Below are 27,130 nucleotides of genomic sequence, written 5' to 3'. Positions count from 1 at the left end.
TGGTCTTGGACAACTGTTCCAGTTCTTCCCACTGCTCCAGAGAGGTGAGCCCCATCTGCCCAACCTTTGGGCCTTCTGCAAATGTGTCACCACTGCACTAGAGCTGGCCTCCAGAGTAGCACATCCTTAATGAAGGGTGATCTCCTTACTGCAACATCCGAAGATTTGGTGTGCCTTGTGCTCAGGACCAGCTCCCTGGGTTGGCACAACTTGGCCTGAGGGACCTCCTGCTCCTTGGCCTCTGCTCCTGCACGGCTGTTATGAGGACAAAAGCTCCCAGGGAGGGGCCGAAGTAGCTCAGCTGGGAGAGCGGCTGTTATGGGGACAAAAGCTCCCAGGGAGGGGCCGAAGTAGCTCAGCTGGGAGAGCGTTAGACTGAAGATCTAAAGGTCCCTGGTTGAAGCCCGGGCTTCGGCAACGGGATCCTTGTTGGTTCCTCTTGGCTCTTTTGCAGAGCTGCTCTGTCTTCTCCCAGCCTCCACCAACCCTGGCTGCATCCCACCCCACAGCTGGGGGGAGCAGCCAGGACCCAGCTGGCTGGGGCTCACCCTTGCTCTGCCCCTTCCCATCCTGCCCTGCTTGATGTGTCTGTGGCCAAGGGAGGGGTTTCGTGTTACCATGGAGGATCTCGAATAGCGTGAGAGGCATTTGGGTGCTGCACTGGCTCCAGATGGTGGTGGAGATGGTCACTGAGCCACTCTTCCGTGGGACCCCCCCTTCACCTCCTGGGTTCTCCTGGTGCAGGAGAGCCTGCGGTACCACTGAGCTGCTCAGTTCAGCCTCCTCCCTTGAGATGGCTCCTCTGCCTGGGATGGGCTCTGCTCTGGTGAGGTGCTGCTCAGTGCCAGTGCCAGCCGCAGAGACTGGAAGGCTCCGAGCAGAGCCCTGCTTGACATGGGAGATTGGACCTGAGACCTCCAGAGCTCCTTCCCCAGTGACATTGAGCAGGGAGGCTGGACTAGAAGATCTTCAGAGTTCCCTACCAACCTCAAAGGTTCTGTGATTTCATCAACAGGAAGATACCAGTTGCAGAGATGGGCTCTACCCCTCCCCCTCATGCCTTTTTGCAGAGCTGCTCTGTCTTCTCTCACCCTGCAGCAACCCTGGCTGCATCCTACCCCACAACTCGGGGTGGGGGGGAGGGGAGCAGGCAGGACCTAGCTGGATGAGGCTCACCCTTGCTCTGCCCCTTCCCATCCTGCCATCTCTCATGTGTCTGTGGCCAAGGGAGGGGCTTGGTGGTACCATGGGGGACCTCAAATGGTGGGAGAGGCATTTGGGTGCTGTGCTGGATCCAGCCAAGTGGGGTTTCAAAAGGATGTCATCAGTCACTCTCCAGTCTCACCGCCTTATCATGCTGGGTCCTCAGGGCCTCTCCTGTTGAACAGGTTGACGAGAGATGTTGGGTTGTGGTGTCTCCATCCATGGAGACCTGCCAACCATCCATGGAGATGTGCCAGACATGGCTGGACAAAGCCCTGAGAGACCTGCCCTAGGTGGCCCTGCTCTGAGCAGGACAGGCTGTGCAGGACAATCCCAAGGTGCCCTGCAACATCAGGGTTTGGGTGAGTGTGCAAAGATGCCATTGGGATCACCTCAGCCAAGTGGACATGGACACACACCCATGGAGCTTCCCCAGCAAGGCTACAGGAGGAAGCTGCTCTTTGGAGATGCCTCTGTTGGCTGTCCTTGGGCATTCCCAGTGGCTGGAGGTATTTCAAGCCAGTTATGGGGGAGGGATTGGTTGTTGTGGACAAGGGAGGAGCTGTAGATGTTTTAGTCATACGCCGGGCAGAACAGGGCCTGGTGGAGGCATCTGGCCCACCAAGAGGTGCCATCCCACCTGTGCCTGGAGAAGAAGAGCAGAGCAAGTTTGGGAATGGTCAGCAGGGACATGCACAACGCAGCATCATTCAGGCAAGACACAGTTTGGCCCAAGGGACCTCCTGCTCCTTGGCCTCTGCTCCTGCACAGCTGTCATGGGGACAAAAGCTCCCAGGGTGGGGCCGAAGTAGCTCAGCTGGGAGAGCTGTTAGACTGAAGATCTAAAGGTCCCTGCTTCAAGCCTTGGCTTTGGCAATGGGGGTGCTCTGTGGCCTTTTGCAGAGCCTGGTGTCCAGGCCTTGTTGGAGATGCAGCTCTTGCCCTTTTGGTAATCTTAAGTAAAGAAAAAGCTCCAGCATCTGCACTCCTAAAGGTGTCTGCTGCTTTGCTCAGCTTTTCCATGGCCTTGGGGGGATGAGTCACAGTGTGGTGTGTTAGAAAGGAAGAGGTTTGCAGGTTTGGCAGGCTGTTGCCCAGCAGCTGTGGAGATGGTGAATGGTCACTGAGTTACCAACCCAAGGCTGTCCCACACGAGGCAGGGCTGGTGGAGGGCACCCGTCCTTCTGGAGGGGAACATGGAGCCACCAGAGAGCTTAGGCAATCTGGACTCAATTCAGAGTACCACTCTGAAGGGGCATAGTTTTCCTGTAGGTCCCATGCTGTATCTACTAAGGACACCCCAGGCATCTGACATGGCCCTACTGACCTATTTCTATGTCATTAAATCAAGTGTCTGCCCTGAATTACATTAGCTGTTTGTAATATTGGGATCTTCATATGTCTCAGCTTCATAGTGAGTGGAACACCAGCTGTAGTAGGCATCTAGTGTCATGTCAGATGGCCAGGGAAATTCACCACCTGGCCACTAGCTGATGCCCCATAAGGACACGGGTCTCCCAGTTTCTCCATCAGGGCAAGTAGACACTGGCACATGACTGGGACCACCTCTGTCTCCTTAACTGTCACCAGGTTTTTACGTGTGAGCAGCTGACTCCCACCCTCCCTCTCCGTTGATTATAACAGGAGCTTAGACAAGGAGCTTGCATGCAGACCTCTATGTTGTGCACTCTTTGATTTTGGCAAGGGGAATCTCACCTCCTGTGTGTTTGTGGAGTTCATGGGAGTTAGCTGAATCCCACTGCATCCCAGGGGCTTCTAAACAGGCATGAGATGCCCAGACTGACTCATGTGAATGAAAAACTCAGCTATGGGAAAATGAGCTTCCTTCTTGTCCCCTTCTAGGGGTGCTGCCTAGTGAAGACACGGGAATGTGGATGTGCAGAGTGGGATGTTTCCACCTCTTGTAGATAACCATCCCCTGATGAAACAAGTGACAATGCTGTAGCTGGTCTCTCTGCATTGTTTAGAGAGGGACCAAAGTTGATTATTTTGCCACCAATAAGAGAGCCAGAGATTTTTTGCCACCAGAGAGCTTAGGCAATCTGCAGGGACACTGAGTGCCTGGGGGTGAGCCAGCAGTGGAGTCTCAGGACGTGGGAGAGCATCTAATGTGGAGTCACCCAACAGGCATAGCACCATGTCTGGGTGGTGAAGCACCAAATAGAGGAGGGTGGCAGCAAGGCAGGAGGGCAGTGATCCACCGACATGAGGAGCCACCCCACTATGCCTGAAGGAGAAGAGCAGAGCAGGTTTGGGGATGGTGACCAGGGCTAGCCACAGCCCAGGGATGGCCAGATGAAACATGCTTGGCCTGAGGGACCTCCTGTTCCTCTGCCTCTGCTCCAGCACAGCTGTCCTAAGGAGAGGGCTTCACAGGACAGGATTGAAGTAGTTCAGCTGGGAGAGTGTTAGACTGAAGATCTAAAGGTCCCTGCTTCAAGCCTGGGCTTTGGCACTAGCCTGGCCCTCACCCTTTTGCAGAGTTGGGCATCCAGGCTACGTGGGAGCTGCAGCTCTTGCCCTTCTCAATCCTCATGGGGCAGGGAGGGTATTAACTCTGGGCTTATTGCAAACAAGTTTATTGAAGAGAGCGATACAGTGGAGTCATAGCAAGCGAATCTTGCTGCACAGTTGTTATTGCCCAAGTCTCGGATTCTTACCTCTCCAACGGTTTCTTGTGAGAGATTCTCTTAACTCCTGGAGAGCAACCTTCAGAGGCATCCCAACTCAAGAGGAGATTCACCGCCCTGCAGCCCACTGCCATGCAGGAAAGTTCAATGGGCTTTAGGCTGCAGCGCTATGTATGGGCACGGAGTTTGACTCATGGTCCTATGATATTTGGTGTGGAGATATACCTTGTTGCAGACCTCATGCTGTGTTGGGGAAAATATACCCTTCTTGCTGATCTCATGCCTATTTCTGGCCTCACCAGTTGCAACCAGTATGGCTTAGTTCCCCCTGGTCAGCACTGGGTGCTGTCAGTTAGTTGTGGTCAGCTGGGGCCTAAGATAAGGGGTGGGGGGTAGTTGCGCTCTGCCCTTCTAAGTGCTCCTGGGTATCTGCCTGGCTGCCCTCCTGGGCAGTGGCCTCATCCTTACAGATGAAGCCTGCGAGCACTGCCTCCACAACCCAATGCCCATCCTCCTCCTCCACCTTGTCTCCATCTCCACCACTGTCCCCAAATCCATGGCCAGGTCCCTGAGGGACACCAGGGCTGTTCCCTGCTTGGGAGCAGCTGCCCAGGGCTTCCTGGGTATCTTCTTGATTACACAAAGCCTTTCCCACCTGCCTTTCTCCCCTGCTTATGGCCTCTTCCTGTCTCAGCACCTTCCTCTTTGCCCACCTGGAGCCCCCCTGCATGGCTTCCCTATCATTGGATGTGCTGGTGGCTGCTCTGGCTCTTTGGTGCCTCTAGCCGTGAAGCCTCTCACCCATGGCATGAGGAAGGAGGAGCTCAAGGATGCCCCAAGGAGACTCTTGGAGATCTCAGTCATCCACCATCAGTAAAGCATGCGTCACCCTCTTATGGTCTCCAACTTCTCTACCGGGACTTGCCCCAGGCAGCAGGGCTGACGGTGCACACCCATCCTGGAGGGGACCATGAAGCTTCCAGGACAGCTCAGGAGACCTCCAGGGACCACATGTGGGTCTGGGTGGGTGAGGAGTGGGGCCTCACCAGACCAGAGCCCATCCCAGGTGGAGTCATTCCAAGGGAGGAGGCAAACCGAGGAGCTCAGAGGCACCGTGGGCTCTGCAGGGTCAGGAGAGGCCAGAAGGCCCCATCAGGCAAAGGGGGATCCCCCTGGAGAGGGACTCATGACCAGCTCCATCACCGTCTGGAGGCAGTGCAGCACCCAGATGCCTCTCCCACCATTTGAGGTCCCCCATGGTACCACCAAGCCCCTCCCTTGACCACAGAGACATGAGGGAAGGCAGGATGGGAGGTGTCAGAGCAAGGGTGAGCCCCATCCAGCTAGGTCCTGACTGCCTGCCTGCTTCCCCACAGCTGTGGGGTGGGACATGGCCATCTGCATCCTGTGTGGGATACAGCCAGGGTTGGTGGAGGCTGGGAGAAGACAGAGCAGCTGTGCAAAAAACCATGAGACACCAAGAAGGACCCCTTGATTCAGCCCGGGCTTGAACCAGGGACCTTTAGATCTTCAGTCTAACGCTCTCCCAGATCAGCTACTTTGGCCCTGCCCTGGGATCCCTTGTCCCCATGACAGCTGTGCAGGAGCAGAGGCCAAGGAGCAGGAGGTCCCTCGGGTCAAGCTATGTCTTGCCTGAGCATTGCTGGACTGCAGCTGAGCCTGGTGACCATCCCCAAACCTGCCATGCTCCTCTTCTCCAGGCATGGTGGCATGGCACCTCTTGGTGGGCCAGATCCCTCCACCGGTCCCTGTTCTGCCCAGCGTACGACTAAAGCAACTACAACTATTGCCTCATCCACAAAAATCCATCCCTCCTCCATAAGTGGCTTGAAATAGCTCCAGCCGCTGGGAATGCCCAAGGACAGCCAACAGAGGCGTCTCCAAAGAGCAGCTTTCTCCCGTAGCTTTGCTGGGGAAGAAATGCCACAAATAGGGGTGTTTCTCCCCTGACGTGAAGAGCTCTGCAAGGACAAGCTCATGTCAGCACCCCTCTGAGACACAACATGGGTGTCGTGGTACAAACTGGGGAGGAATCAGGCAGTAACGGTCTCCCAGGCTTGGCTGGTTCTTGCTGTTCAGAGGGAACTTGAGGGGCTGGGGATGGGCAGAGAGGAATCTCCTGAAGTTCAGCCAAGCAAGAACTTCCCCCACCCGAACCCGCAGCCCAGCAGGAGGGTTCCAGTGCTGTTTTCTGCTGCAGCTCTCAGCACCAGGGCACAGCAGGCCTGTGCTGGGCAAAGGGCACATCAGGGGACAAGAGGACATGCCAGGTCTCAGCAGGCTGCAAGGGGATGTAGCTCAGTGGAAGAGCGCCTGCTTTGCATGCAGGAGGCCCTGGCTTCAATCCCCAGCATCTCCAGGGCTGCTTTTGGCCTACATCTCCCTCCCCAGACTGGCGTCAGGGCTGGCAACTAGATGCATTGCTCCTCTGCAAATATGGGGTCTTGTCCTCTGACAGGATGGCCTGTGGGGAGGGCAGCTCCCAGAGTGGGAGGTGACCATCCGAAATGACATCTCTGGGCAAGGGGAGAGGGAGTTAAAACTGACACTGAGGGGACATGGGCTTTTGTGTCATTACCATTGCAACAACCTGATTGACCAGCAACAGGCAGGAGCTAGGAGGTCATCGAGTGCATCAAAATGTCCTCTTAGGGGAGGTGGGCCAGCCCCCAACCTCCCGCGTGGCGGGGAGACATATGCATGTTTTGCTTCATACTTGGTACAAAAGAGGCTGCAAACACTCTCTTCTGCATCAAGATTATGCAGCAGGCTGGAAGAAGGATGAACTTTTAATATTTTCTCCCTAGCAAACGCGCATCTCCAAATTCACTTGAACTTTTCACTGTCTTGCAGGGAGACTCCCAAATGGGGGTTTTGACCAAGATGGGACCAACCCCTTTTGGCTATTCCCCTAAAAATACATCTAGCAATGCCAAAGGAGCAACTTTCCCAAAGTTCCTTTGCTTCTCTGAAGAGCTTCAAGCAAACCCAGGAACTAGCAACTCCCATTTATCGATATTTATATACACAATTAATCTCTCTCCCTTTATAAATGTGAATATATGTATATATAAGTAAATATCTGAACACATATTATGCATAGAGTGTCATAAATAGAGGCATTACAAATAATGCTGCATTTTCACATAAATAAATGCAGTATATATTTGTACATATTTCTCCATTCCCCTCTCTCTCTCTCTTTCTATATGTGCATATACTGTCTATATTGTATATAACTTCATATATTTTGATGCTTGAGGACTTCCTGAGGCAAAAAGGCAGAGCAGCCAAGCAAAGGGGATCTGAGAGCATGTGGGAAAAACAGTCTGGGGAAAAAAAAAGCGACCGATCACAGACTAGTGTGGAAAGACGAGGGGGTTGTGGCATTAAACAAGATGGCAGCCCCCAGGAATAAAATGGTGGCAGGAACAAAATGGCGGCGCCTCTAGGGGGAAGACTTCCTGTCTGGAGGTACTTCCAGGGACACTGGAAGGAGGGAGCAGGGGCAGCCGGCCAATCACAGAGCATCTTGTGATCAGGTGATTGGGGGGGGCAATGTTACACAAAATGAGGCCATGTTGGGGGGGGGCACAATGTGACCAGAAAAGAGGCGGGACTTCCTGGTAAGGTGGGACACATGGCTGCCTGCAGGGGGCGGGGCTTCAGCCAGATGTTGGGGGCGGAGCTAATGTCAGCGCTTTTCCAGAGGTCAGGGGGGATGTCCTTTATTCGCCCGTCCCCATGCAAACCCCTCCCCTGTGAACAGGGGACCCAGGTGTCCGGGGGGGACCCAGGCACCCCAGTGTCACTCCACAGCTGAGCCCCCTCCCACTCGTGTAGGAGGGACCCAAGTGTCCAAGGCTCCCGGATGGCTGGGGGCCCCGATTCTCCAAGGGACCCAGGCGCCCGAGTGAGGCCCCAATACCTGTCCCCTGTCACCCCATGCACAGGGGACCCAGGGGTCCAGGCACCCCCCAAGAGCTGATCCACTGCCCTCCTGTATGGGGGATCCAGACGTTCAACTCCCGCCTTGAATCGCACCCACACACACAGAAGGCCCAGGTGTCCAGGCAGGGGAGGGGGCAGCTCTTTAGTGCATGCATGCGATGTCACATGTGTTACAAGTATGACATGTGTCCACAGCATCGCAAGCCCATCACACACGTCCTAAGCAGGTCCCAAATACCCCCTGGACCCCAAATACCCTCCAGGGTCCCCAGAGTCCACCCATGTCCCAAACTGTTCCCCAGTGCCCCCCCAGTGTCACCCCCACTGGTCCTGAGCATCCCCCACATCCTCACCCTGGTCCCCACTGTCCCTACATGTCCCCAGTGTCCCCTTCTCCATTCCCAGAGCCCCCATGTGTCCCCTGCACCCCCATGTCCCCTGAACCCCCCTTTATTCCCCATTGGTCCCCAGTGTCACCCCGTGTCCCCCACATCCCCAGCCTAGTCCCCACGTGCCCCCACAAACTCATTCTGTTCCCAGAGTCCTCACATGTCCCCACTCTGGTCCCAAAGGTCCCTACGTGTCCCCCATATCCTCACCCTGGTCCCAATGTGTCTCCCATATCCTCACCCTAGTCCCCTGTCCCCTATGTGTCCCCTATGTGTCCCCAATGTCCCCTCATGTCTCCCTCGTCCTTCCCCCAGTCCCCACATGTCCCCAACGTCCCCACATCCTCGTCCCAGTCCTTTCCCACACAAAGCCTTTCCCACCTGCCTCCCTCCCTGGCCATGGCCTCTTTGTATCTCAGCCCCTCATTCTTTGCCTGCCTGGAGCCTCCCTCCATCTTCTCCCCATCACTGGACATGCTGGTGGCTGCTCTGGCTCTTTGGTGCCTCTAGCCAGGTATCCCCTCATCCACAGCATGAGGAAGGGGGAGCTCCAGGATGCCCTGAGGAGACTCAGTGGTTGCAACGTCAGAGCAATGGGCTGCCCTGCTGCCCTCACTAAAGACTCCAAATTTCTCTCATTTCATCCCTGTGTTGAGTTTGTGTCACCTGTGGTGATCATGGTCTTGGACAACTGTTCCAGTTCTTCCCACTGCTCCAGAGAGGTGAGCCCCATCTGCCCAACCTTTGGGCCTTCTGCAAATGTGTCACCACTGCACTAGAGCTGGCCTCCAGAGTAGCACATCCTTAATGAAGGGTGATCTCCTTACTGCAACATCCGAAGATTTGGTGTGCCTTGTGCTCAGGACCAGCTCCCTGGGTTGGCACAACTTGGCCTGAGGGACCTCCTGCTCCTTGGCCTCTGCTCCTGCACGGCTGTTATGAGGACAAAAGCTCCCAGGGAGGGGCCGAAGTAGCTCAGCTGGGAGAGCGGCTGTTATGGGGACAAAAGCTCCCAGGGAGGGGCCGAAGTAGCTCAGCTGGGAGAGCGTTAGACTGAAGATCTAAAGGTCCTTGGTTCAAGCCCGGGCTTCGGCAACGGGATCCTTGTTGGTTCCTCTTGGCTCTTTTGCAGAGCTGCTCTGTCTTCTCCCAGCCTCCACCAACCCTGGCTGCATCCCACCCCACAGCTGGGGGGAGCAGCCAGGACCCAGCTGGCTGGGGCTCACCCTTGCTCTGCCCCTTCCCATCCTGCCCTGCTTGATGTGTCTGTGGCCAAGGGAGGGGTTTCGTGTTACCATGGAGGATCTCGAATAGCGTGAGAGGCATTTGGGTGCTGCACTGGCTCCAGATGGTGGTGGAGATGGTCACTGAGCCACTCTTCCGTGGGACCCCCCCTTCACCTCCTGGGTTCTCCTGGTGCAGGAGAGCCTGCGGTACCACTGAGCTGCTCAGTTCAGCCTCCTCCCTTGAGATGACTCCTCTGCCTGGGATGGGCTCTGCTCTGGTGAGGTGCTGCTCAGTGCCAGTGCCAGCCGCAGAGACTGGAAGGCTCCGAGCAGAGCCCTGCTTGACATGGGAGATTGGACCTGAGACCTCCAGAGCTCCTTCCCCAGTGACATTGAGCAGGGAGGCTGGACTAGAAGATCTTCAGAGTTCCCTACCAACCTCAAACGTTCTGTGATTTCATCAACAGGAAGATACCAGTTGCAGAGATGGGCTCTACCCCTCCCCCTCATGCCTTTTTGCAGAGCTGCTCTGTCTTCTCTCACCCTGCACCAACCCTGGCTGCATCCTACCCCACAACTCGGGGGGGGTGGGAGGGGAGCAGCCAGGGCCTAGCTGGATGAGGCTCACCCTTGCTCTGCCCCTTCCCATCCTGCCGTCCCTCATGTCTCTGTGCCCAAGGGAGGGGCTTGGTGGTACCATGGGGGACCTCAAATGGTGGGAGAGGCATTTGGGTGCTGTGCTGGATCCAGCCAAGTGGGGTTTCCAAAAGGATGTCATCAGTCACTCTCCAGTCTCACCGCCTTATCATGCTGGGTCCTCAGGGCCTCTCCTGTTGAACAGGTTGATGAGAGATGTTGGGTTGTGGTGTCTCCATCCATGGAGACCTGCCAACCATCCATGGAGATGTGCCAGACATGGCTGGACAAAGCCCTGAGAGACCTGCCCTAGGTGGCCCTGCTCTGAGCAGGACAGGCTGTGCAGGACAATCCCAAGGTGCCCTGCAACATCAGGGTTTGGGTGAGTGTGCAAAGATGCCATTGGGATCACCTCAGCCAAGTGGACATGGACACACACCCATGGAGCTTCCCCAGCAAGGCTACAGGAGGAAGCTGCTCTTTGGAGATGCCTCTGTTGGCTGTCCTTGGGCATTCCCAGTGGCTGGAGGTATTTCAAGCCAGTTATGGGGGAGGGATTGGTTGTTGTGGACAAGGGAGGAGCTGTAGATGTTTTAGTCATACGCCGGGCAGAACAGGGCCTGGTGGAGGCATCTGGCCCACCAAGAGGTGCCATCCCACCTGTGCCTGGAGAAGAAGAGCAGAGCAAGTTTGGGAATGGTCAGCAGGGACATGCACAACGCAGCATCATTCAGGCAAGACACAGTTTGGCCCAAGGGACCTCCTGCTCCTTGGCCTCTGCTCCTGCACAGCTGTCATGGGGACAAAAGCTCCCAGGGTGGGGCCGAAGTAGCTCAGCTGGGAGAGCTGTTAGACTGAAGATCTAAAGGTCCCTGCTTCAAGCCTTGGCTTTGGCAATGGGGGTGCTCTGTGGCCTTTTGCAGAGCCTGGTGTCCAGGCCTTGTTGGAGATGCAGCTCTTGCCCTTTTGGTAATCTTAAGTAAAGAAAAAGCTCCAGCATCTGCACTCCTAAAGGTGTCTGCTGCTTTGCTCAGCTTTTCCATGGCCTTGGGGGGATGAGTCACAGTGTGGTGTGTTAGAAAGGAAGAGGTTTGCAGGTTTGGCAGGCTGTTGCCCAGCAGCTGTGGAGATGGTGAATGGTCACTGAGTTACCAACCCAAGGCTGTCCCACACGAGGCAGGGCTGGTGGAGGGCACCCGTCCTTCTGGAGGGGAACATGGAGCCACCAGAGAGCTTAGGCAATCTGGACTCAATTCAGAGTACCACTCTGAAGGGGCATAGTTTTCCTGTAGGTCCCATGCTGTATCTACTAAGGACACCCCAGGCATCTGACATGGCCCTACTGACCTATTTCTATGTCATTAAATCAAGTGTCTGCCCTGAATTACATTAGCTGTTTGTAATATTGGGATCTTCATATGTCTCAGCTTCATAGTGAGTGGAACACCAGCTGTAGTAGGCATCTAGTGTCATGTCAGATGGCCAGGGAAATTCACCACCTGGCCACTAGCTGATGCCCCATAAGGACACGGGTCTCCCAGTTTCTCCATCAGGGCAAGTAGACACTGGCACATGACTGGGACCACCTCTGTCTCCTTAACTGTCACCAGGTTTTTACGTGTGAGCAGCTGACTCCCACCCTCCCTCTCCGTTGATTATAACAGGAGCTTAGACAAGGAGCTTGCATGCAGACCTCTATGTTGTGCACTCTTTGATTTTGGCAAGGGGAATCTCACCTCCTGTGTGTTTGTGGAGTTCATGGGAGTTAGCTGAATCCCACTGCATCCCAGGGGCTTCTAAACAGGCATGAGATGCCCAGACTGACTCATGTGAATGAAAAACTCAGCTATGGGAAAATGAGCTTCCTTCTTGTCCCCTTCTAGGGGTGCTGCCTAGTGAAGACACGGGAATGTGGATGTGCAGAGTGGGATGTTTCCACCTCTTGTAGATAACCATCCCCTGATGAAACAAGTGACAATGCTGTAGCTGGTCTCTCTGCATTGTTTAGAGAGGGACCAAAGTTGATTATTTTGCCACCAATAAGAGAGCCAGAGATTTTTTGCCACCAGAGAGCTTAGGCAATCTGCAGGGACACTGAGTGCCTGGGGGTGAGCCAGCAGTGGAGTCTCAGGACGTGGGAGAGCATCTAATGTGGAGTCACCCAACAGGCATAGCACCATGTCTGGGTGGTGAAGCACCAAATAGAGGAGGGTGGCAGCAAGGCAGGAGGGCAGTGATCCACCGACATGAGGAGCCACCCCACTATGCCTGAAGGAGAAGAGCAGAGCAGGTTTGGGGATGGTGACCAGGGCTAGCCACAGCCCAGGGATGGCCAGATGAAACATGCTTGGCCTGAGGGACCTCCTGTTCCTCTGCCTCTGCTCCAGCACAGCTGTCCTAAGGAGAGGGCTTCACAGGACAGGATTGAAGTAGTTCAGCTGGGAGAGTGTTAGACTGAAGATCTAAAGGTCCCTGCTTCAAGCCTGGGCTTTGGCACTAGCCTGGCCCTCACCCTTTTGCAGAGTTGGGCATCCAGGCTACGTGGGAGCTGCAGCTCTTGCCCTTCTCAATCCTCATGGGGCAGGGAGGGTATTAACTCTGGGTTTATTGCAAACAAGTTTATTGAAGAGAGCGATACAGTGGAGTCATAGCAAGCGAATCTTGCTGCACAGTTGTTATTGCCCAAGTCTCGGATTCTTACCTCTCCAACGGTTTCTTGTGAGAGATTCTCTTAACTCCTGGAGAGCAACCTTCAGAGGCATCCCAACTCAAGAGGAGATTCACCGCCCTGCAGCCCACTGCCATGCAGGAAAGTTCAATGGGCTTTAGGCTGCAGCGCTATGTATGGGCACGGAGTTTGACTCATGGTCCTATGATATTTGGTGTGGAGATATACCTTGTTGCAGACCTCATGCTGTGTTGGGGAAAATATACCCTTCTTGCTGATCTCATGCCTATTTCTGGCCTCACCAGTTGCAACCAGTATGGCTTAGTTCCCCCTGGTCAGCACTGGGTGCTGTCAGTTAGTTGTGGTCAGCTGGGGCCTAAGATAAGGGGTGGGGGGTAGTTGCGCTCTGCCCTTCTAAGTGCTCCTGGGTATCTGCCTGGCTGCCCTCCTGGGCAGTGGCCTCATCCTTACAGATGAAGCCTGCGAGCACTGCCTCCACAACCCAATGCCCATCCTCCTCCTCCACCTTGTCTCCATCTCCACCACTGTCCCCAAATCCATGGCCAGGTCCCTGAGGGACACCAGGGCTGTTCCCTGCTTGGGAGCAGCTGCCCAGGGCTTCCTGGGTATCTTCTTGATTACACAAAGCCTTTCCCACCTGCCTTTCTCCCCTGCTTATGGCCTCTTCCTGTCTCAGCACCTTCCTCTTTGCCCACCTGGAGCCCCCCTGCATGGCTTCCCTATCATTGGATGTGCTGGTGGCTGCTCTGGCTCTTTGGTGCCTCTAGCCGTGAAGCCTCTCACCCATGGCATGAGGAAGGAGGAGCTCAAGGATGCCCCAAGGAGACTCTTGGAGATCTCAGTCATCCACCATCAGTAAAGCATGCGTCACCCTCTTATGGTCTCCAACTTCTCTACCGGGACTTGCCCCAGGCAGCAGGGCTGACGGTGCACACCCATCCTGGAGGGGACCATGAAGCTTCCAGGACAGCTCAGGAGACCTCCAGGGACCACATGTGGGTCTGGGTGGGTGAGGAGTGGGGCCTCACCAGACCAGAGCCCATCCCAGGTGGAGTCATTCCAAGGGAGGAGGCAAACCGAGGAGCTCAGAGGCACCGTGGGCTCTGCAGGGTCAGGAGAGGCCAGAAGGCCCCATCAGGCAAAGGGGGATCCCCCTGGAGAGGGACTCATGACCAGCTCCATCACCGTCTGGAGGCAGTGCAGCACCCAGATGCCTCTCCCACCATTTGAGGTCCCCCATGGTACCACCAAGCCCCTCCCTTGACCACAGAGACATGAGGGAAGGCAGGATGGGAGGTGTCAGAGCAAGGGTGAGCCCCATCCAGCTAGGTCCTGACTGCCTGCCTGCTTCCCCACAGCTGTGGGGTGGGACATGGCCATCTGCATCCTGTGTGGGATACAGCCAGGGTTGGTGGAGGCTGGGAGAAGACAGAGCAGCTGTGCAAAAAACCATGAGACACCAAGAAGGACCCCTTGATTCAGCCCGGGCTTGAACCAGGGACCTTTAGATCTTCAGTCTAACGCTCTCCCAGATCAGCTACTTTGGCCCTGCCCTGGGATCCCTTGTCCCCATGACAGCTGTGCAGGAGCAGAGGCCAAGGAGCAGGAGGTCCCTCGGGTCAAGCTATGTCTTGCCTGAGCATTGCTGGACTGCAGCTGAGCCTGGTGACCATCCCCAAACCTGCCATGCTCCTCTTCTCCAGGCATGGTGGCATGGCACCTCTTGGTGGGCCAGATCCCTCCACCGGTCCCTGTTCTGCCCAGCGTACGACTAAAGCAACTACAACTATTGCCTCATCCACAAAAATCCATCCCTCCTCCATAAGTGGCTTGAAATAGCTCCAGCCGCTGGGAATGCCCAAGGACAGCCAACAGAGGCGTCTCCAAAGAGCAGCTTTCTCCCGTAGCTTTGCTGGGGAAGAAATGCCACAAATAGGGGTGTTTCTCCCCTGACGTGAAGAGCTCTGCAAGGACAAGCTCATGTCAGCACCCCTCTGAGACACAACATGGGTGTCGTGGTACAAACTGGGGAGGAATCAGGCAGTAACGGTCTCCCAGGCTTGGCTGGTTCTTGCTGTTCAGAGGGAACTTGAGGGGCTGGGGATGGGCAGAGAGGAATCTCCTGAAGTTCAGCCAAGCAAGAACTTCCCCCACCCGAACCCGCAGCCCAGCAGGAGGGTTCCAGTGCTGTTTTCTGCTGCAGCTCTCAGCACCAGGGCACAGCAGGCCTGTGCTGGGCAAAGGGCACATCAGGGGACAAGAGGACATGCCAGGTCTCAGCAGGCTGCAAGGGGATGTAGCTCAGTGGAAGAGCGCCTGCTTTGCATGCAGGAGGCCCTGGCTTCAATCCCCAGCATCTCCAGGGCTGCTTTTGGCCTACATCTCCCTCCCCAGACTGGCGTCAGGGCTGGCAACTAGATGCATTGCTCCTCTGCAAATATGGGGTCTTGTCCTCTGACAGGATGGCCTGTGGGGAGGGCAGCTCCCAGAGTGGGAGGTGACCATCCGAAATGACATCTCTGGGCAAGGGGAGAGGGAGTTAAAACTGACACTGAGGGGACATGGGCTTTTGTGTCATTACCATTGCAACAACCTGATTGACCAGCAACAGGCAGGAGCTAGGAGGTCATCGAGTGCATCAAAATGTCCTCTTAGGGGAGGTGGGCCAGCCCCCAACCTCCCGCGTGGCGGGGAGACATATGCATGTTTTGCTTCATACTTGGTACAAAAGAGGCTGCAAACACTCTCTTCTGCATCAAGATTATGCAGCAGGCTGGAAGAAGGATGAACTTTTAATATTTTCTCCCTAGCAAACGCGCATCTCCAAATTCACTTGAACTTTTCACTGTCTTGCAGGGAGACTCCCAAATGGGGGTTTTGACCAAGATGGGACCAACCCCTTTTGGCTATTCCCCTAAAAATACATCTAGCAATGCCAAAGGAGCAACTTTCCCAAAGTTCCTTTGCTTCTCTGAAGAGCTTCAAGCAAACCCAGGAACTAGCAACTCCCATTTATCGATATTTATATACACAATTAATCTCTCTCCCTTTATAAATGTGAATATATGTATATATAAGTAAATATCTGAACACATATTATGCATAGAGTGTCATAAATAGAGGCATTACATCTAATGCTGCATTTTCACATAAATAAATGCAGTATATATTTGTACATATTTCTCCATTCCTCTCTCTCTCTTTCTATATGTGCATATACTGTCTATATTGTATATAACTTCATATATTTTGATGCTTGAGGACTTCCTGAGGCAAAAAGGCAGAGCAGCCAAGCAAAGGGGATCTGAGAGCATGTGGGAAAAACAGTCTGGGGAAAAAAAAAGCGACCGATCACAGACTAGTGTGGAAAGACGAGGGGGTTGTGGCATTAAACAAGATGGCAGCCCCCAGGAATAAAATGGTGGCAGGAACAAAATGGCGGCGCCTCTAGGGGGAAGACTTCCTGTCTGGAGGTACTTCCAGGGACACTGGAAGGAGGGAGCAGGGGCAGCCGGCCAATCACAGAGCATCTTGTGATCAGGTGATTGGGGGGGGCAATGTTACACAAAATGAGGCCATGTTGGGGGGGGGCACAATGTGACCAGAAAAGAGGCGGGACTTCCTGGTAAGGTGGGACACATGGCTGCCTGCAGGGGGCGGGGCTTCAGCCAGATGTTGGGGGCGGAGCTAATGTCAGCGCTTTTCCAGAGGTCAGGGGGGATGTCCTTTATTCGCCCGTCCCCATGCAAACCCCTCCCCTGTGAACAGGGGACCCAGGTGTCCGGGGGGGACCCAGGCACCCCAGTGTCACTCCACAGCTGAGCCCCCTCCCACTCGTGTAGGAGGGACCCAAGTGTCCAAGGCTCCCGGATGGCTGGGGGCCCCGATTCTCCAAGGGACCCAGGCGCCCGAGTGAGGCCCCAATACCTGTCCCCTGTCACCCCATGCACAGGGGACCCAGGGGTCCAGGCACCCCCCAAGAGCTGATCCACTGCCCTCCTGTATGGGGGATCCAGACGTTCAACTCCCGCCTTGAATCGCACCCACACACACAGAAGGCCCAGGTGTCCAGGCAGGGGAGGGGGCAGCTCTTTAGTGCATGCATGCGATGTCACATGTGTTACAAGTATGACATGTGTCCACAGCATCGCAAGCCCATCACACACGTCCTAAGCAGGTCCCAAATACCCCCTGGACCCCAAATACCCTCCAGGGTCCCCAGAGTCCACCCATGTCCCAAACTGTTCCCCAGTGCCCCCCCAGTGTCACCCCCACTGGTCCTGAGCATCCCCCACATCCTCACCCTGGTCCCCACTGTCCCTACATGTCCCCAGTGTCCCCTTCTCCATTCCCAGAGCCCCCATGTGTCCCCTGCACCCCCATGTCCCCTGAACCCCCCTTTATTCCCCATTGGTCCCCAGTGTCACCCCGTGTCCCCCACATCCCCAGCCTAGTCCCCACGTGCCCCCACAAACTCATTCTGTTCCCAGAGTCCTCACATGTCCCCACTCTGGTCCCAAAGGTCCCTACGTGTCCCCCATATCCTCACCCTGGTCCCAATGTGTCTCCCATATCCTCACCCTAGTCCCCTGTCCCCTATGTGTCCCCTATGTGTCCCCAATGTCCCCTCATGTCTCCCTCGTCCTTCCCCCAGTCCCCACATGTCCCCAACGTCCCCACATCCTCGTCCCAGTCCTTTCCCACACAAAGCCTTTCCCACCTGCCTCCCTCCCTGGCCATGGCCTCTTTGTATCTCAGCCCCTCATTCTTTGCCTGCCTGGAGCCTCCCTCCATCTTCTCCCCATCACTGGACATGCTGGTGGCTGCTCTGGCTCTTTGGTGCCTCTAGCCAGGTATCCCCTCATCCACAGCATGAGGAAGGGGGAGCTCCAGGATGCCCTGAGGAGACTCAGTGGTTGCAACGTCAGAGCAATGGGCTGCCCTGCTGCCCTCACTAAAGACTCCAAATTTCTCTCATTTCATCCCTGTGTTGAGTTTGTGTCACCTGTGGTGATCATGGTCTTGGACAACTGTTCCAGTTCTTCCCACTGCTCCAGAGAGGTGAGCCCCATCTGCCCAACCTTTGGGCCTTCTGCAAATGTGTCACCACTGCACTAGAGCTGGCCTCCAGAGTAGCACATCCTTAATGAAGGGTGATCTCCTTACTGCAACATCCGAAGATTTGGTGTGCCTTGTGCTCAGGACCAGCTCCCTGGGTTGGCACAACTTGGCCTGAGGGACCTCCTGCTCCTTGGCCTCTGCTCCTGCACGGCTGTTATGAGGACAAAAGCTCCCAGGGAGGGGCCGAAGTAGCTCAGCTGGGAGAGCGGCTGTTATGGGGACAAAAGCTCCCAGGGAGGGGCCGAAGTAGCTCAGCTGGGAGAGCGTTAGACTGAAGATCTAAAGGTCCCTGGTTGAAGCCCGGGCTTCGGCAACGGGATCCTTGTTGGTTCCTCTTGGCTCTTTTGCAGAGCTGCTCTGTCTTCTCCCAGCCTCCACCAACCCTGGCTGCATCCCACCCCACAGCTGGGGGGAGCAGCCAGGACCCAGCTGGCTGGGGCTCACCCTTGCTCTGCCCCTTCCCATCCTGCCCTGCTTGATGTGTCTGTGGCCAAGGGAGGGGTTTCGTGTTACCATGGAGGATCTCGAATAGCGTGAGAGGCATTTGGGTGCTGCACTGGCTCCAGATGGTGGTGGAGATGGTCACTGAGCCACTCTTCCGTGGGACCCCCCCCTCACCTCCTGGGTTCTCCTGGTGCAGGAGAGCCTGCGGTACCACTGAGCTGCTCAGTTCAGCCTCCTCCCTTGAGATGACTCCTCTGCCTGGGATGGGCTCTGCTCTGGTGAGGTGCTGCTCAGTGCCAGTGCCAGCCGCAGAGACTGGAAGGCTCCGAGCAGAGCCCTGCTTGACATGGGAGATTGGACCTGAGACCTCCAGAGCTCCTTCCCCAGTGACATTGAGCAGGGAGGCTGGACTAGAAGATCTTCAGAGTTCCCTACCAACCTCAAACGTTCTGTGATTTCATCAACAGGAAGATACCAGTTGCAGAGATGGGCTCTACCCCTCCCCCTCATGCCTTTTTGCAGAGCTGCTCTGTCTTCTCTCACCCTGCACCAACCCTGGCTGCATCCTACCCCACAACTCGGGGGGGGTGGGAGGGGAGCAGCCAGGGCCTAGCTGGATGAGGCTCACCCTTGCTCTGCCCCTTCCCATCCTGCCGTCCCTCATGTCTCTGTGCCCAAGGGAGGGGCTTGGTGGTACCATGGGGGACCTCAAATGGTGGGAGAGGCATTTGGGTGCTGTGCTGGATCCAGCCAAGTGGGGTTTCCAAAAGGATGTCATCAGTCACTCTCCAGTCTCACCGCCTTATCATGCTGGGTCCTCAGGGCCTCTCCTGTTGAACAGGTTGACGAGAGATGTTGGGTTGTGGTGTCTCCATCCATGGAGACCTGCCAACCATCCATGGAGATGTGCCAGACATGGCTGGACAAAGCCCTGAGAGACCTGCCCTAGGTGGCCCTGCTCTGAGCAGCTGCCTCCCATAGCTTTGGTGGGGAAGAAATGCTACAAATAGGGGGTTTCTCGCCTGACGTGAAGAGCTCTGCAAGGACAAGCTCATCTCAGCACCCCTCTGAGACACAACATGGGTGTCGAGGTACAAACTGGGGAGGAATCAGGCAGTAACGGTCTCCCAGGCTTGGCTGGTTCTTGCTGTTCAGAGAGAACTTGAGGGGCTGGAGATGGGCAGAGATGAATCTCCTGAAGTTCAGCCAAGCAAAAACTTCCCCCACCCCAACCCGCAGCCCAGCAGGAGGGTTCCAGTGCTGTTTTCTGCTGCAGCTCTCAGCACCAGGGCACAGCAGGCCTGTGCTGGGCAAAGGGCACATCAGGGGATGAGAGGACATGCCAGGCCTCAGCAGGCTGCAGGGGGATGTAGCTCAGTGGAAGAGCGCCTGCTTCGCATGCAGGAGGCCCTGGCTTCAATCCCCAGCATCTCCAGGGCTGCTTTTGGCCTACATCTGCCTCCCCAAACTGGTGTCAAGGCTGGCAACTAGATGCATTGCTCCTCTACAGAAATGGGGGTCTTGTCCTCTGACAGGATGCCACAGATGCGGGTATTAACTCTCGGTTTGTTGCAAACAAGTTTATTGAAGATAGCAATACAGTGTAGTCATAGCAGCCCACTGCTGGAGCAGGAGAGCTCGATGGGCTCTAGGCTGCAGCGCAATGTATGGGCATGGAGTTTGACTCATGGTCCTACGATATTTGGTGTGGAGATATGCCTTTTTTCTGATCTCATGCTGTGTTGGGGAAAATATACCCCTTTTTGCTGATCTCATGCCCGTTTCTGCCCTCACCAGTTGCAACTAGTATCGCTTAGTTCCTCCTGGCCAGCTCTGGTCTGGTGAGGCCCCGCTCATCGCCCCCCCAGACCCACATGTGGTCCCTGGAGGTCTCCTGAGCTGTCCTGGAAGCTTCATGGTCCCCTCCAGGATGGGTGTGCACCGTCAGCCCTGCTGCATGGGGCACATCCCAGTAGAGAAGTTGGAGACCATAAGAGGGTGACGCATGCTTTACGGATGGTGGATGACTGAGGTCTCCAAGAGTCTCCTTGGGGCATCCTGGAGCTCCTCCTTCCTCATGCTGCGGATGAGAGGCTTCACAGGACCACTGAGAAGGGCAGAGCGCAACTACCCCCCACCCCTTATCTTCAGCCCCAGCTGACCACAACTAACTGACAGCACCCAGTGCTGGCAAGGGGTAACTAAGCCATACTGGTTGCAACTGGTGAGGCCAGAAATGGACATGAGATCAGCAAAAAGGGTATATTTTCCCCAACACAGCATGAGGTCTGCAGAAAGATATATCTCCACAGCAAATATCATAGGACCATGAGTCAAGCTCGATGCCCATACATAGCGCTGCAGCCTAGAGCCCATAGAGCTCTCCTGCACGGCAGTGGGTTGCACGGTGGTGAATCTCCTCTTGAGCAGGGACGCCTCTGAAGGTTACTCTCCAAGAGTTCAGAGAACCTCTCACAAAAAAAAAAAAGTTGGAGAGGTAAGAAACTGACACTTATGCAATAACAAATATGCAGTAAAAGTCGCTTGCTATGACTACACTGTATCGCTCTCTTCAATAAACTTGTTTGCAACAAACCCGGAGTTAATACCCTCCCTGCCCCATGACGATTCAGAAGGCCTTTCTCAGAAGAGACTTCCTTTTAACTTTCTTTTTTTTTTTAAGAATTTGCTCTAACCTTTTTCTGGGATGCTAATAAAATAGTATCTTTCTTAAGAGAGTTTGTTGCTTTCTTTGCGGATGAAAAAGAACCATCATGTCCTGGTGCAAAGCAGGAGCACTGGCTGCAGGAGGCACTGGGCAAGAGGCGGGAGATAGGTCCCATGAGGATGAGGTGGATGTTTCAAGGCAGTGGCTGGGGGTGTCAGATAAGATGCAGTGCTGTGTGGTGCAGCCCCATTGCAGGAGCAGTGCCCAGCTGAGAGACCATCCCAACTTCCCCCACCCCAACCCGCAGCCCAGCAGGAGGGTTCCAGTGCTGTTTTGTGCTGCAGCTCTCGGCACCAGGGCACAGTAGGAATGTGCTTGGCAAAGGGGATGTAGCTCAGTGGAAGAGCGCCTGCTGTGCATGCAGGAGGCCCTGGGTTCAATCCCCAGCATCTCCAGGGCTGCTTTTGGCCTGCATCTCCCTCCCCAAACTAGCGTGAAGGCTGGCAACTAGCTGCATTGCTCCTCTACAGAAATGGGGGTCTTGCCCTCTGACAGGATGGCCTGTGGGGAGGGGAGCTCCCAAGGTGGGAGGTGACCATCTGAAATGACTGATGCACCTGACCATGGGGCATGAGAGCTCAGCAGGAGGGGAGAGGGGAGGCAGGTGGAGGTGACCACTGGGGTGTCGCTGGTGAATCACTACTGTCCCAGCAGCACCCAACCAGCAGCAGACGAGCAGGAACTGGGGTCACTGTGGGTGGCAGCAGCTGATTCAGCAGCTGGGGAGGTGGGAGCAGGAGCAGGAGAGGCAGGCGAAAGCACTAGGTCTGATGTGCTGGTTGTCAGGTCACTTCCGTTACACTTCCATGATTGGCCAGCAGTGGGCAGGCTGGCAGTATGAGGTCATTGATGGCATCACAGAGGCTGCCCAGCAGCTAGGAGAGCTTGGAGAGGAGGTGAGAGAGAGGAACAGGTGATGGTGACTTAAAGAATAGCGAACTGCAACTGTCTAGAGGCAGCTGCTTAGCACAACTTCTATAAAACTTGCTTAGCATGAGGAGCTAAATTTGCTGAAGCCTTAGGCCGCACTTAGATAAAATAATGAACTTTTACTTAGTTCAGTAAGAAAAGGGCCTCAGAGCTGGTTCCAGCTGGGAAGATAAGGAAGCTACAAGCAGTCTGCATTCCTGTGTCTCACACTCTGAAAGGGAGGGTGTCAAGGCTTTGAAATAAGACCAGTGCAGGGCATTAGGACCTTGAGGGACAAAGCCTCAGCTCACTGGTGGGGCGGTGTTAATTGTTATGATTTGGAATCACCTCCTCCTTCTCAGGACCTGGAGAGACAACAGTAAGACCCAAAAAGAAATGAAGGTACAACCGTCAGCAGAAACCACAACAGTAAAGATAAGGGAGAAAAACAGCCTGCCTGGGAACAACGATGAGACCCAATAAGGAGCAGGAAACCCCAGACCTAAAAATTACTAGCGGTGTGAACAACCGCATGAGGGGTGGGAAACTTTGAAAAAGCTATAATTGCCCAGGGATATCTTTGTTCGGGGTCCCTCTTCAGAGGCACATTGCTTGAGCTGCAATTACTAAACGTGTGCCATTAAAATTTAATTATTTAATTTGCTTTGATTTGGCTCTGAAATTTTGTGCAGGGACCTAGGGTCGGGCCCTGTTATGGTGGCCGACAAGCATAATTTCCATAACACCTTCCCAACACTGCTCAAGATGCTTGGAAATGGCAGCTTTCCTACAGACTCCAACTCCAGAAAGTGCTCCAGCCTTTGCACTTCCAGAGCCTTGCTAACTGCCATTTCCTCTCATTGCTGCTATCAAGGAAAAAACAAATAAACAAACAAAGAGACACCGAACTGTTGCTCCCAAAGGCTATCTCATTTAGACAGGTGAACCTCCTTTCCTGTGCTTGGCCAGGTTGGCTGAAACAACAGCTTCTCAATCCCTGCTCAATCAACAGCTGGAAGGCCTGGCAGCAGCTGTCTCAGGGCATGGTCGTAGTGTTGACAGCCACAGGAGCCACTGTGTAAGCTTCCAGAGGTTGTGCTTCTGCTGAAGCCATGTTGAGAAGAGAGAGCCCTTCTTTGCTGGACCTGCTGCTGTTCTGTGCCTGAAGAAGTCCGGCTAGGGCCCTGGCACTGATGCTGTGCGGCAGGGCGGAAGATGGGCCTGCACCCGTGGCCCGGGGCCACGCTCTGGTGCCCAGAACAACTGAGCTCGCCCCTCCCCTCCAACACGCCCACCTCCAGCTGCCAGCAGGTCACTGCTGCCCAGCTGCTGGCACTGTGCCCAGCTCTGCCAAGCTCCCCGGCTGCTGGTGGAGCTGCGAGAGAAGCCACTTGCCAATGCCAGCATGTGACTGGACTGCTGCCCTTTCTGCGGTGACAGGGACACCCTGGTGCACAGGGACACAGAGCAAGGAGCCCAGCAGGCTTTGCCGGCCACGCCCAGTGTGCAGCCAGGCAAGGAGAGGACCAGCTGCCCTGGCGTCCTGGGCACAGGGACTGCGCGAGGGCTGGCACCCCAGGGACCTTGTGCCATGCGCTGATGCTGGGCCAGCAGGCAGCTGGCAGGGGAGGCTGCGGCGGGGCCCCGATGTCACAGTGCTGTCCCCCGGCAACGCAGTCACAATGCCCCGGGGCAGCATAAGAGGCGCAGCCTCCCAGGTCCCCTGCCAGAGCACAGAGCTGCCTGCAGCCAAGGGCTCTCGGCAGGCTCTCGGCAGGCTGTCCTTGGGCACGAACACACTCCTGCGAGGCCAGCAGGGCTATCGATGGCTACCGAGCAGGGCATTATCGCAGCACATGCAGGGGCACCAGTGCCTGCACCTCAGCACACTGAACCATGGAAGCACCCAGCAGCTGCACCTCTACTTGGTACGGAGACCTCCTCCTGGCCTTCCTCTGACCGTCCTTCCAGCCCTTGCTTTGCACCTTATCTGCCCGGCTTTGGTGCTGAGACCACTCACTGCTCTGCTTCGCGGGCTCGTCGAGTGCCTGTGTCTGCCGCTCCGCTCCCTAACACTGCCTCAACAGGGCCTGAAGAAAGCCAGGATGGAGAAGACAGGCATGGTGAGACCCTAGGATGCCTCTTGGCCAAGGAGAGTGAGAGAAGGGGCCTAGCAAAGAGAGGGGCACCACTCTGCAGCCTGCTCAGGCCACGAGGGAGACATGAGAGCCCCAAAGCACTGGTGATCTCTCTGGCCGCACTGGCCTGCACTTCCCACTGGCAAGAGACTGCAGGCAACCGAGTAGCCTGGTGCTGGCCCAACCACTTTCCCATGCAGTGCAACAAAGCTCTGCCTGCCTCTTGCTCCGCCCCTGCTGCCCTTGCTTCTCCCTTTGTGGTGGCCGTTGGTGTTGCATCGGGAGCTTTCTGAGGAGGCTGCATGAGCTTCAGCAGTGCTGAAACAATAGCGAAGCTGTCCTGTGCTTTTGGGGTGGAGAAAACCCTGCCTTTGTGGAGCTCCCAGGTTGGCTGTGTTCTGCCTTGTGCTGGCTCCGGGGGTGCTGCTAGGTGTTTGGAGGTGTCCTCTGAAAGCTTGCCGTGACCTCAGGCATCTGGTGCTTGTCAGGCCCTCAAGGGGCATGGTGGAAATTGTCTTGGGGCTGCTCCATCTTGGGAGCTGTGGCAGCGGCATTTGCAGGAGAGGTCAGCGGGGAGGGCCATGCTGAGGTTGAAGTGTGCGGTGCTGTGTTGTGGTGCTAGTGCAGAGCTTGGAGGCAGTGCACTGCGCAGGGCTGGAGGAAGTCTGCTTGGGCGTTTGCAGGAGCTGTGCGGGATTTGACTGTGGAGCACTTCCTTCCTCCAGCTAACAGGAGGCAGACAAGGCAGCAAATCAGAGAGGCTGCCTGTGCCCGCGTGTCTCTCCAAATCCTGCTCTTGCAGCGTGCTTGCCTGCTGAGTGTCACGCAGGGCTATCATGCGCTTCCAGCTGCCCAGGCAGAGCTCCCTTCCACTGCTCTTCCCGAGAGGGAAACGCAGCTCTTCCGTAGACTCCAAAAAGATAGCCGCCATCTCATTCTTTCTGAAGCCATTTCCTGGCCCTTGTTGCCACCACTGGAATGCAGGTTCCAGTGCCCAGGAATCTGCTGGCTCATTGCAGGTCTCAGTGTGGTGGCAGGAGTCAGCCATGGGTATTAGGATGCATGTGGTGAGGCAGTGTTGTGTGTATGCTTTCAGTCAAATGACCTAGAGCAGCTCTTGATGCTCGTGGCATGTGGCCACGACCTGGCCTGTGGCAACTGCCCTATGTGCAGCACCTTTCCTGGCCTGCTGAGCGCAGTGGCCCTCATTGCCTGACCTGTGACAGGAGAGAGGGCTCTTTGAAAGAGCCTCAGGAAATGGCTGCCTGGGATGAGGACTGCTGAGAGCCTGATGGAGATGGGAGGTCCGAGCTCCCTGGCAAAGCCTCGCAGAGCTGCTGGAAGTGGGAAGCAGGCGGCCCTTCCCCATCATGGCACCAATGTTCCCCCGAGGACAAGGGACTCTCGGAGGTGCCAGTTCTCCTTGCCTGTGCTTGGCGTCTCGCGCCAGTCTGTACCGGTGGCAGGTTGCAGCAGCACGGGCAGAGAAGAGGTTGCCTGCTGCTTGTGGACCAATAGCCTTCTTTCTTCAGAGGAAGTGCTTGCAGCCTGCTGGGACAAGGGCCTGTGCCAGGAGGGGCTTTTGCTGGGCAGCAGCTACCTGTTGGGAGAGAGTGCTGCTGCAGTGGCCAGCACCTGCTCTCAGATTGGGCCTTTGGCTTGTCTGAGCCTCAGCAAGACTGCTGATGCTGTTCCTCTTCTGCCTGGGACGCCTCCAAAGACGGAGAGAGCAATCCCAAGGCACAGCAATGTTTTCACAGTGTTTTCCCTCTCCGGAAAGCGGAGGGAGGTCAGCATCTGCCAGCTGCAGGTCTCTTGGAAGCCCCATCAGCTGAGCGGACCCAAGGAGGTCAAGGCAAGCAGGCTTGAAGGCTTTCTTCCTGTCCTCGTGTTGTGCTGCTGGGCACTGCTGGCCTCTGCATGCCTGCTGTGAGCAATGGAAGGGACACCTCCCACCACTGTCAGCAGCCATTCCTCTGGGAGCGGAGACTGTGGCCAGGCATTTCCTGATGGGAAGGCAAGAGGCTGAATCTCACAGCTGATTCAGCCCTTGTGTAGCCATTGGATCGTGGAAGAATTTCCATTGCAAGAGTTCTCTGCAGGTGCTCTGATCCAAGGCATGCTCCGAGCAGGCTCGGATTCCTAGCCGGATGTAACTGTGGTCCTTCAGAGACTGGACCAAGCCCTTGCTGGCATGAGAAGACCCCCACACACCTGGAGATGCCCAAGGGCACCAGGCCTTTCCAGCTGCAGATCAGTGGGAAAAGTGAACTTGAGGGCCTGCAAAGAACAAGGACATGCCTTCTCGGCAGCCAAAGACCCTTCCAAAGCTCCCCATGCAGATCTGCTTCGGTGCCAGATGCAGCAGTCAGGAAATGCAGGCGATGGGATGTGAGGATGTTCCAGGTGGTTCTCCTCAGTGTCATACCTCTCCGCCAACCCTCTGGAGCAGCTGGTAGTTTCCTGCAGGGCCCAGGAAAGACGTTTTTCCCCCAGCTCTGTTGGGTCAGTGGGTTGTTTTTTGGTTTTTGGGTTTTTTTGCTACTCTCTGGAGCCCCTAAGGTGGCTGCAGGTTGAGAGAGGAAAGGGGTGGGGCAGTGCTGGTGTCTTATGCCCTGGTGGGCGTGAGAAGCCTCCCAGGGCTGGCCGGGAGGCAGGCCTTGCTCACATGCCCAGGGAAGAGCCGATCGCCAGCTTTGGGGTCAGGAAGGAATTTTCCCCCAGGACACATTGGCAGCAGTGCCTGGGGGCTTTTCGCCTTCCTCTGCAGCATTGAGCAGGGCCCATTGCCAAGGCTCCTCTGGGCCCTTGCAGGCCAGTGGCTGCCTGCTCTTGCAGCACCAAGACACCAGCTGTGCCCTGCAGCTCTCAGTCTCTGCCTGCCCTGGGGCAAGTTTGTCGCAGGAGCTCAGGGCCTGCCCTTGCTTCCACGTTCTTGGGGTGTTCTGGCTTGTACAAGACAGCACAGTGTGTTTGGAAAGGCTGCAGGCTGGAGGATCCATGAGGAGCTGCCCCTTGCCATCT

General features: G+C 55.8%; 5 non-coding genes across 5 annotated transcripts; all 5 read left to right on the top strand.

The window, feature by feature from the left end:
- The first annotated feature begins 344 nt into the window (after positions 1-344).
- On the top strand, positions 345-417 carry TRNAF-GAA (transfer RNA phenylalanine (anticodon GAA)). The gene has a single exon. It is a non-coding gene; the product is annotated as a tRNA-Phe (tRNA).
- Positions 418-9,237: 8,820 nt separating this feature from the next.
- On the top strand, positions 9,238-9,310 carry TRNAF-GAA (transfer RNA phenylalanine (anticodon GAA)). Its single transcript has one exon. It is a non-coding gene; the product is annotated as a tRNA-Phe (tRNA).
- Positions 9,311-18,127: 8,817 nt separating this feature from the next.
- TRNAF-GAA (transfer RNA phenylalanine (anticodon GAA)) lies at positions 18,128-18,200 on the top strand. Its single transcript has one exon. It is a non-coding gene; the product is annotated as a tRNA-Phe (tRNA).
- A 1,494-nt stretch (positions 18,201-19,694) lies between these two features.
- Positions 19,695-19,766, top strand: TRNAA-CGC (transfer RNA alanine (anticodon CGC)). The gene has a single exon. It is a non-coding gene; the product is annotated as a tRNA-Ala (tRNA).
- A 1,616-nt stretch (positions 19,767-21,382) lies between these two features.
- TRNAA-UGC (transfer RNA alanine (anticodon UGC)) lies at positions 21,383-21,454 on the top strand. Its single transcript has one exon. It is a non-coding gene; the product is annotated as a tRNA-Ala (tRNA).
- The last annotated feature ends 5,676 nt before the right edge of the window (positions 21,455-27,130 follow it).

The sequence above is a fragment of the Dromaius novaehollandiae genome, chromosome 21, assembly GCF_036370855.1.
Source record: "Dromaius novaehollandiae isolate bDroNov1 chromosome 21, bDroNov1.hap1, whole genome shotgun sequence".
Lineage (NCBI taxonomy): Eukaryota > Metazoa > Chordata > Aves > Casuariiformes > Dromaiidae > Dromaius > Dromaius novaehollandiae.
Note: the sequence above shows the minus strand (reverse complement) of the source record. Positions and strands in the feature narration are given on the sequence as shown.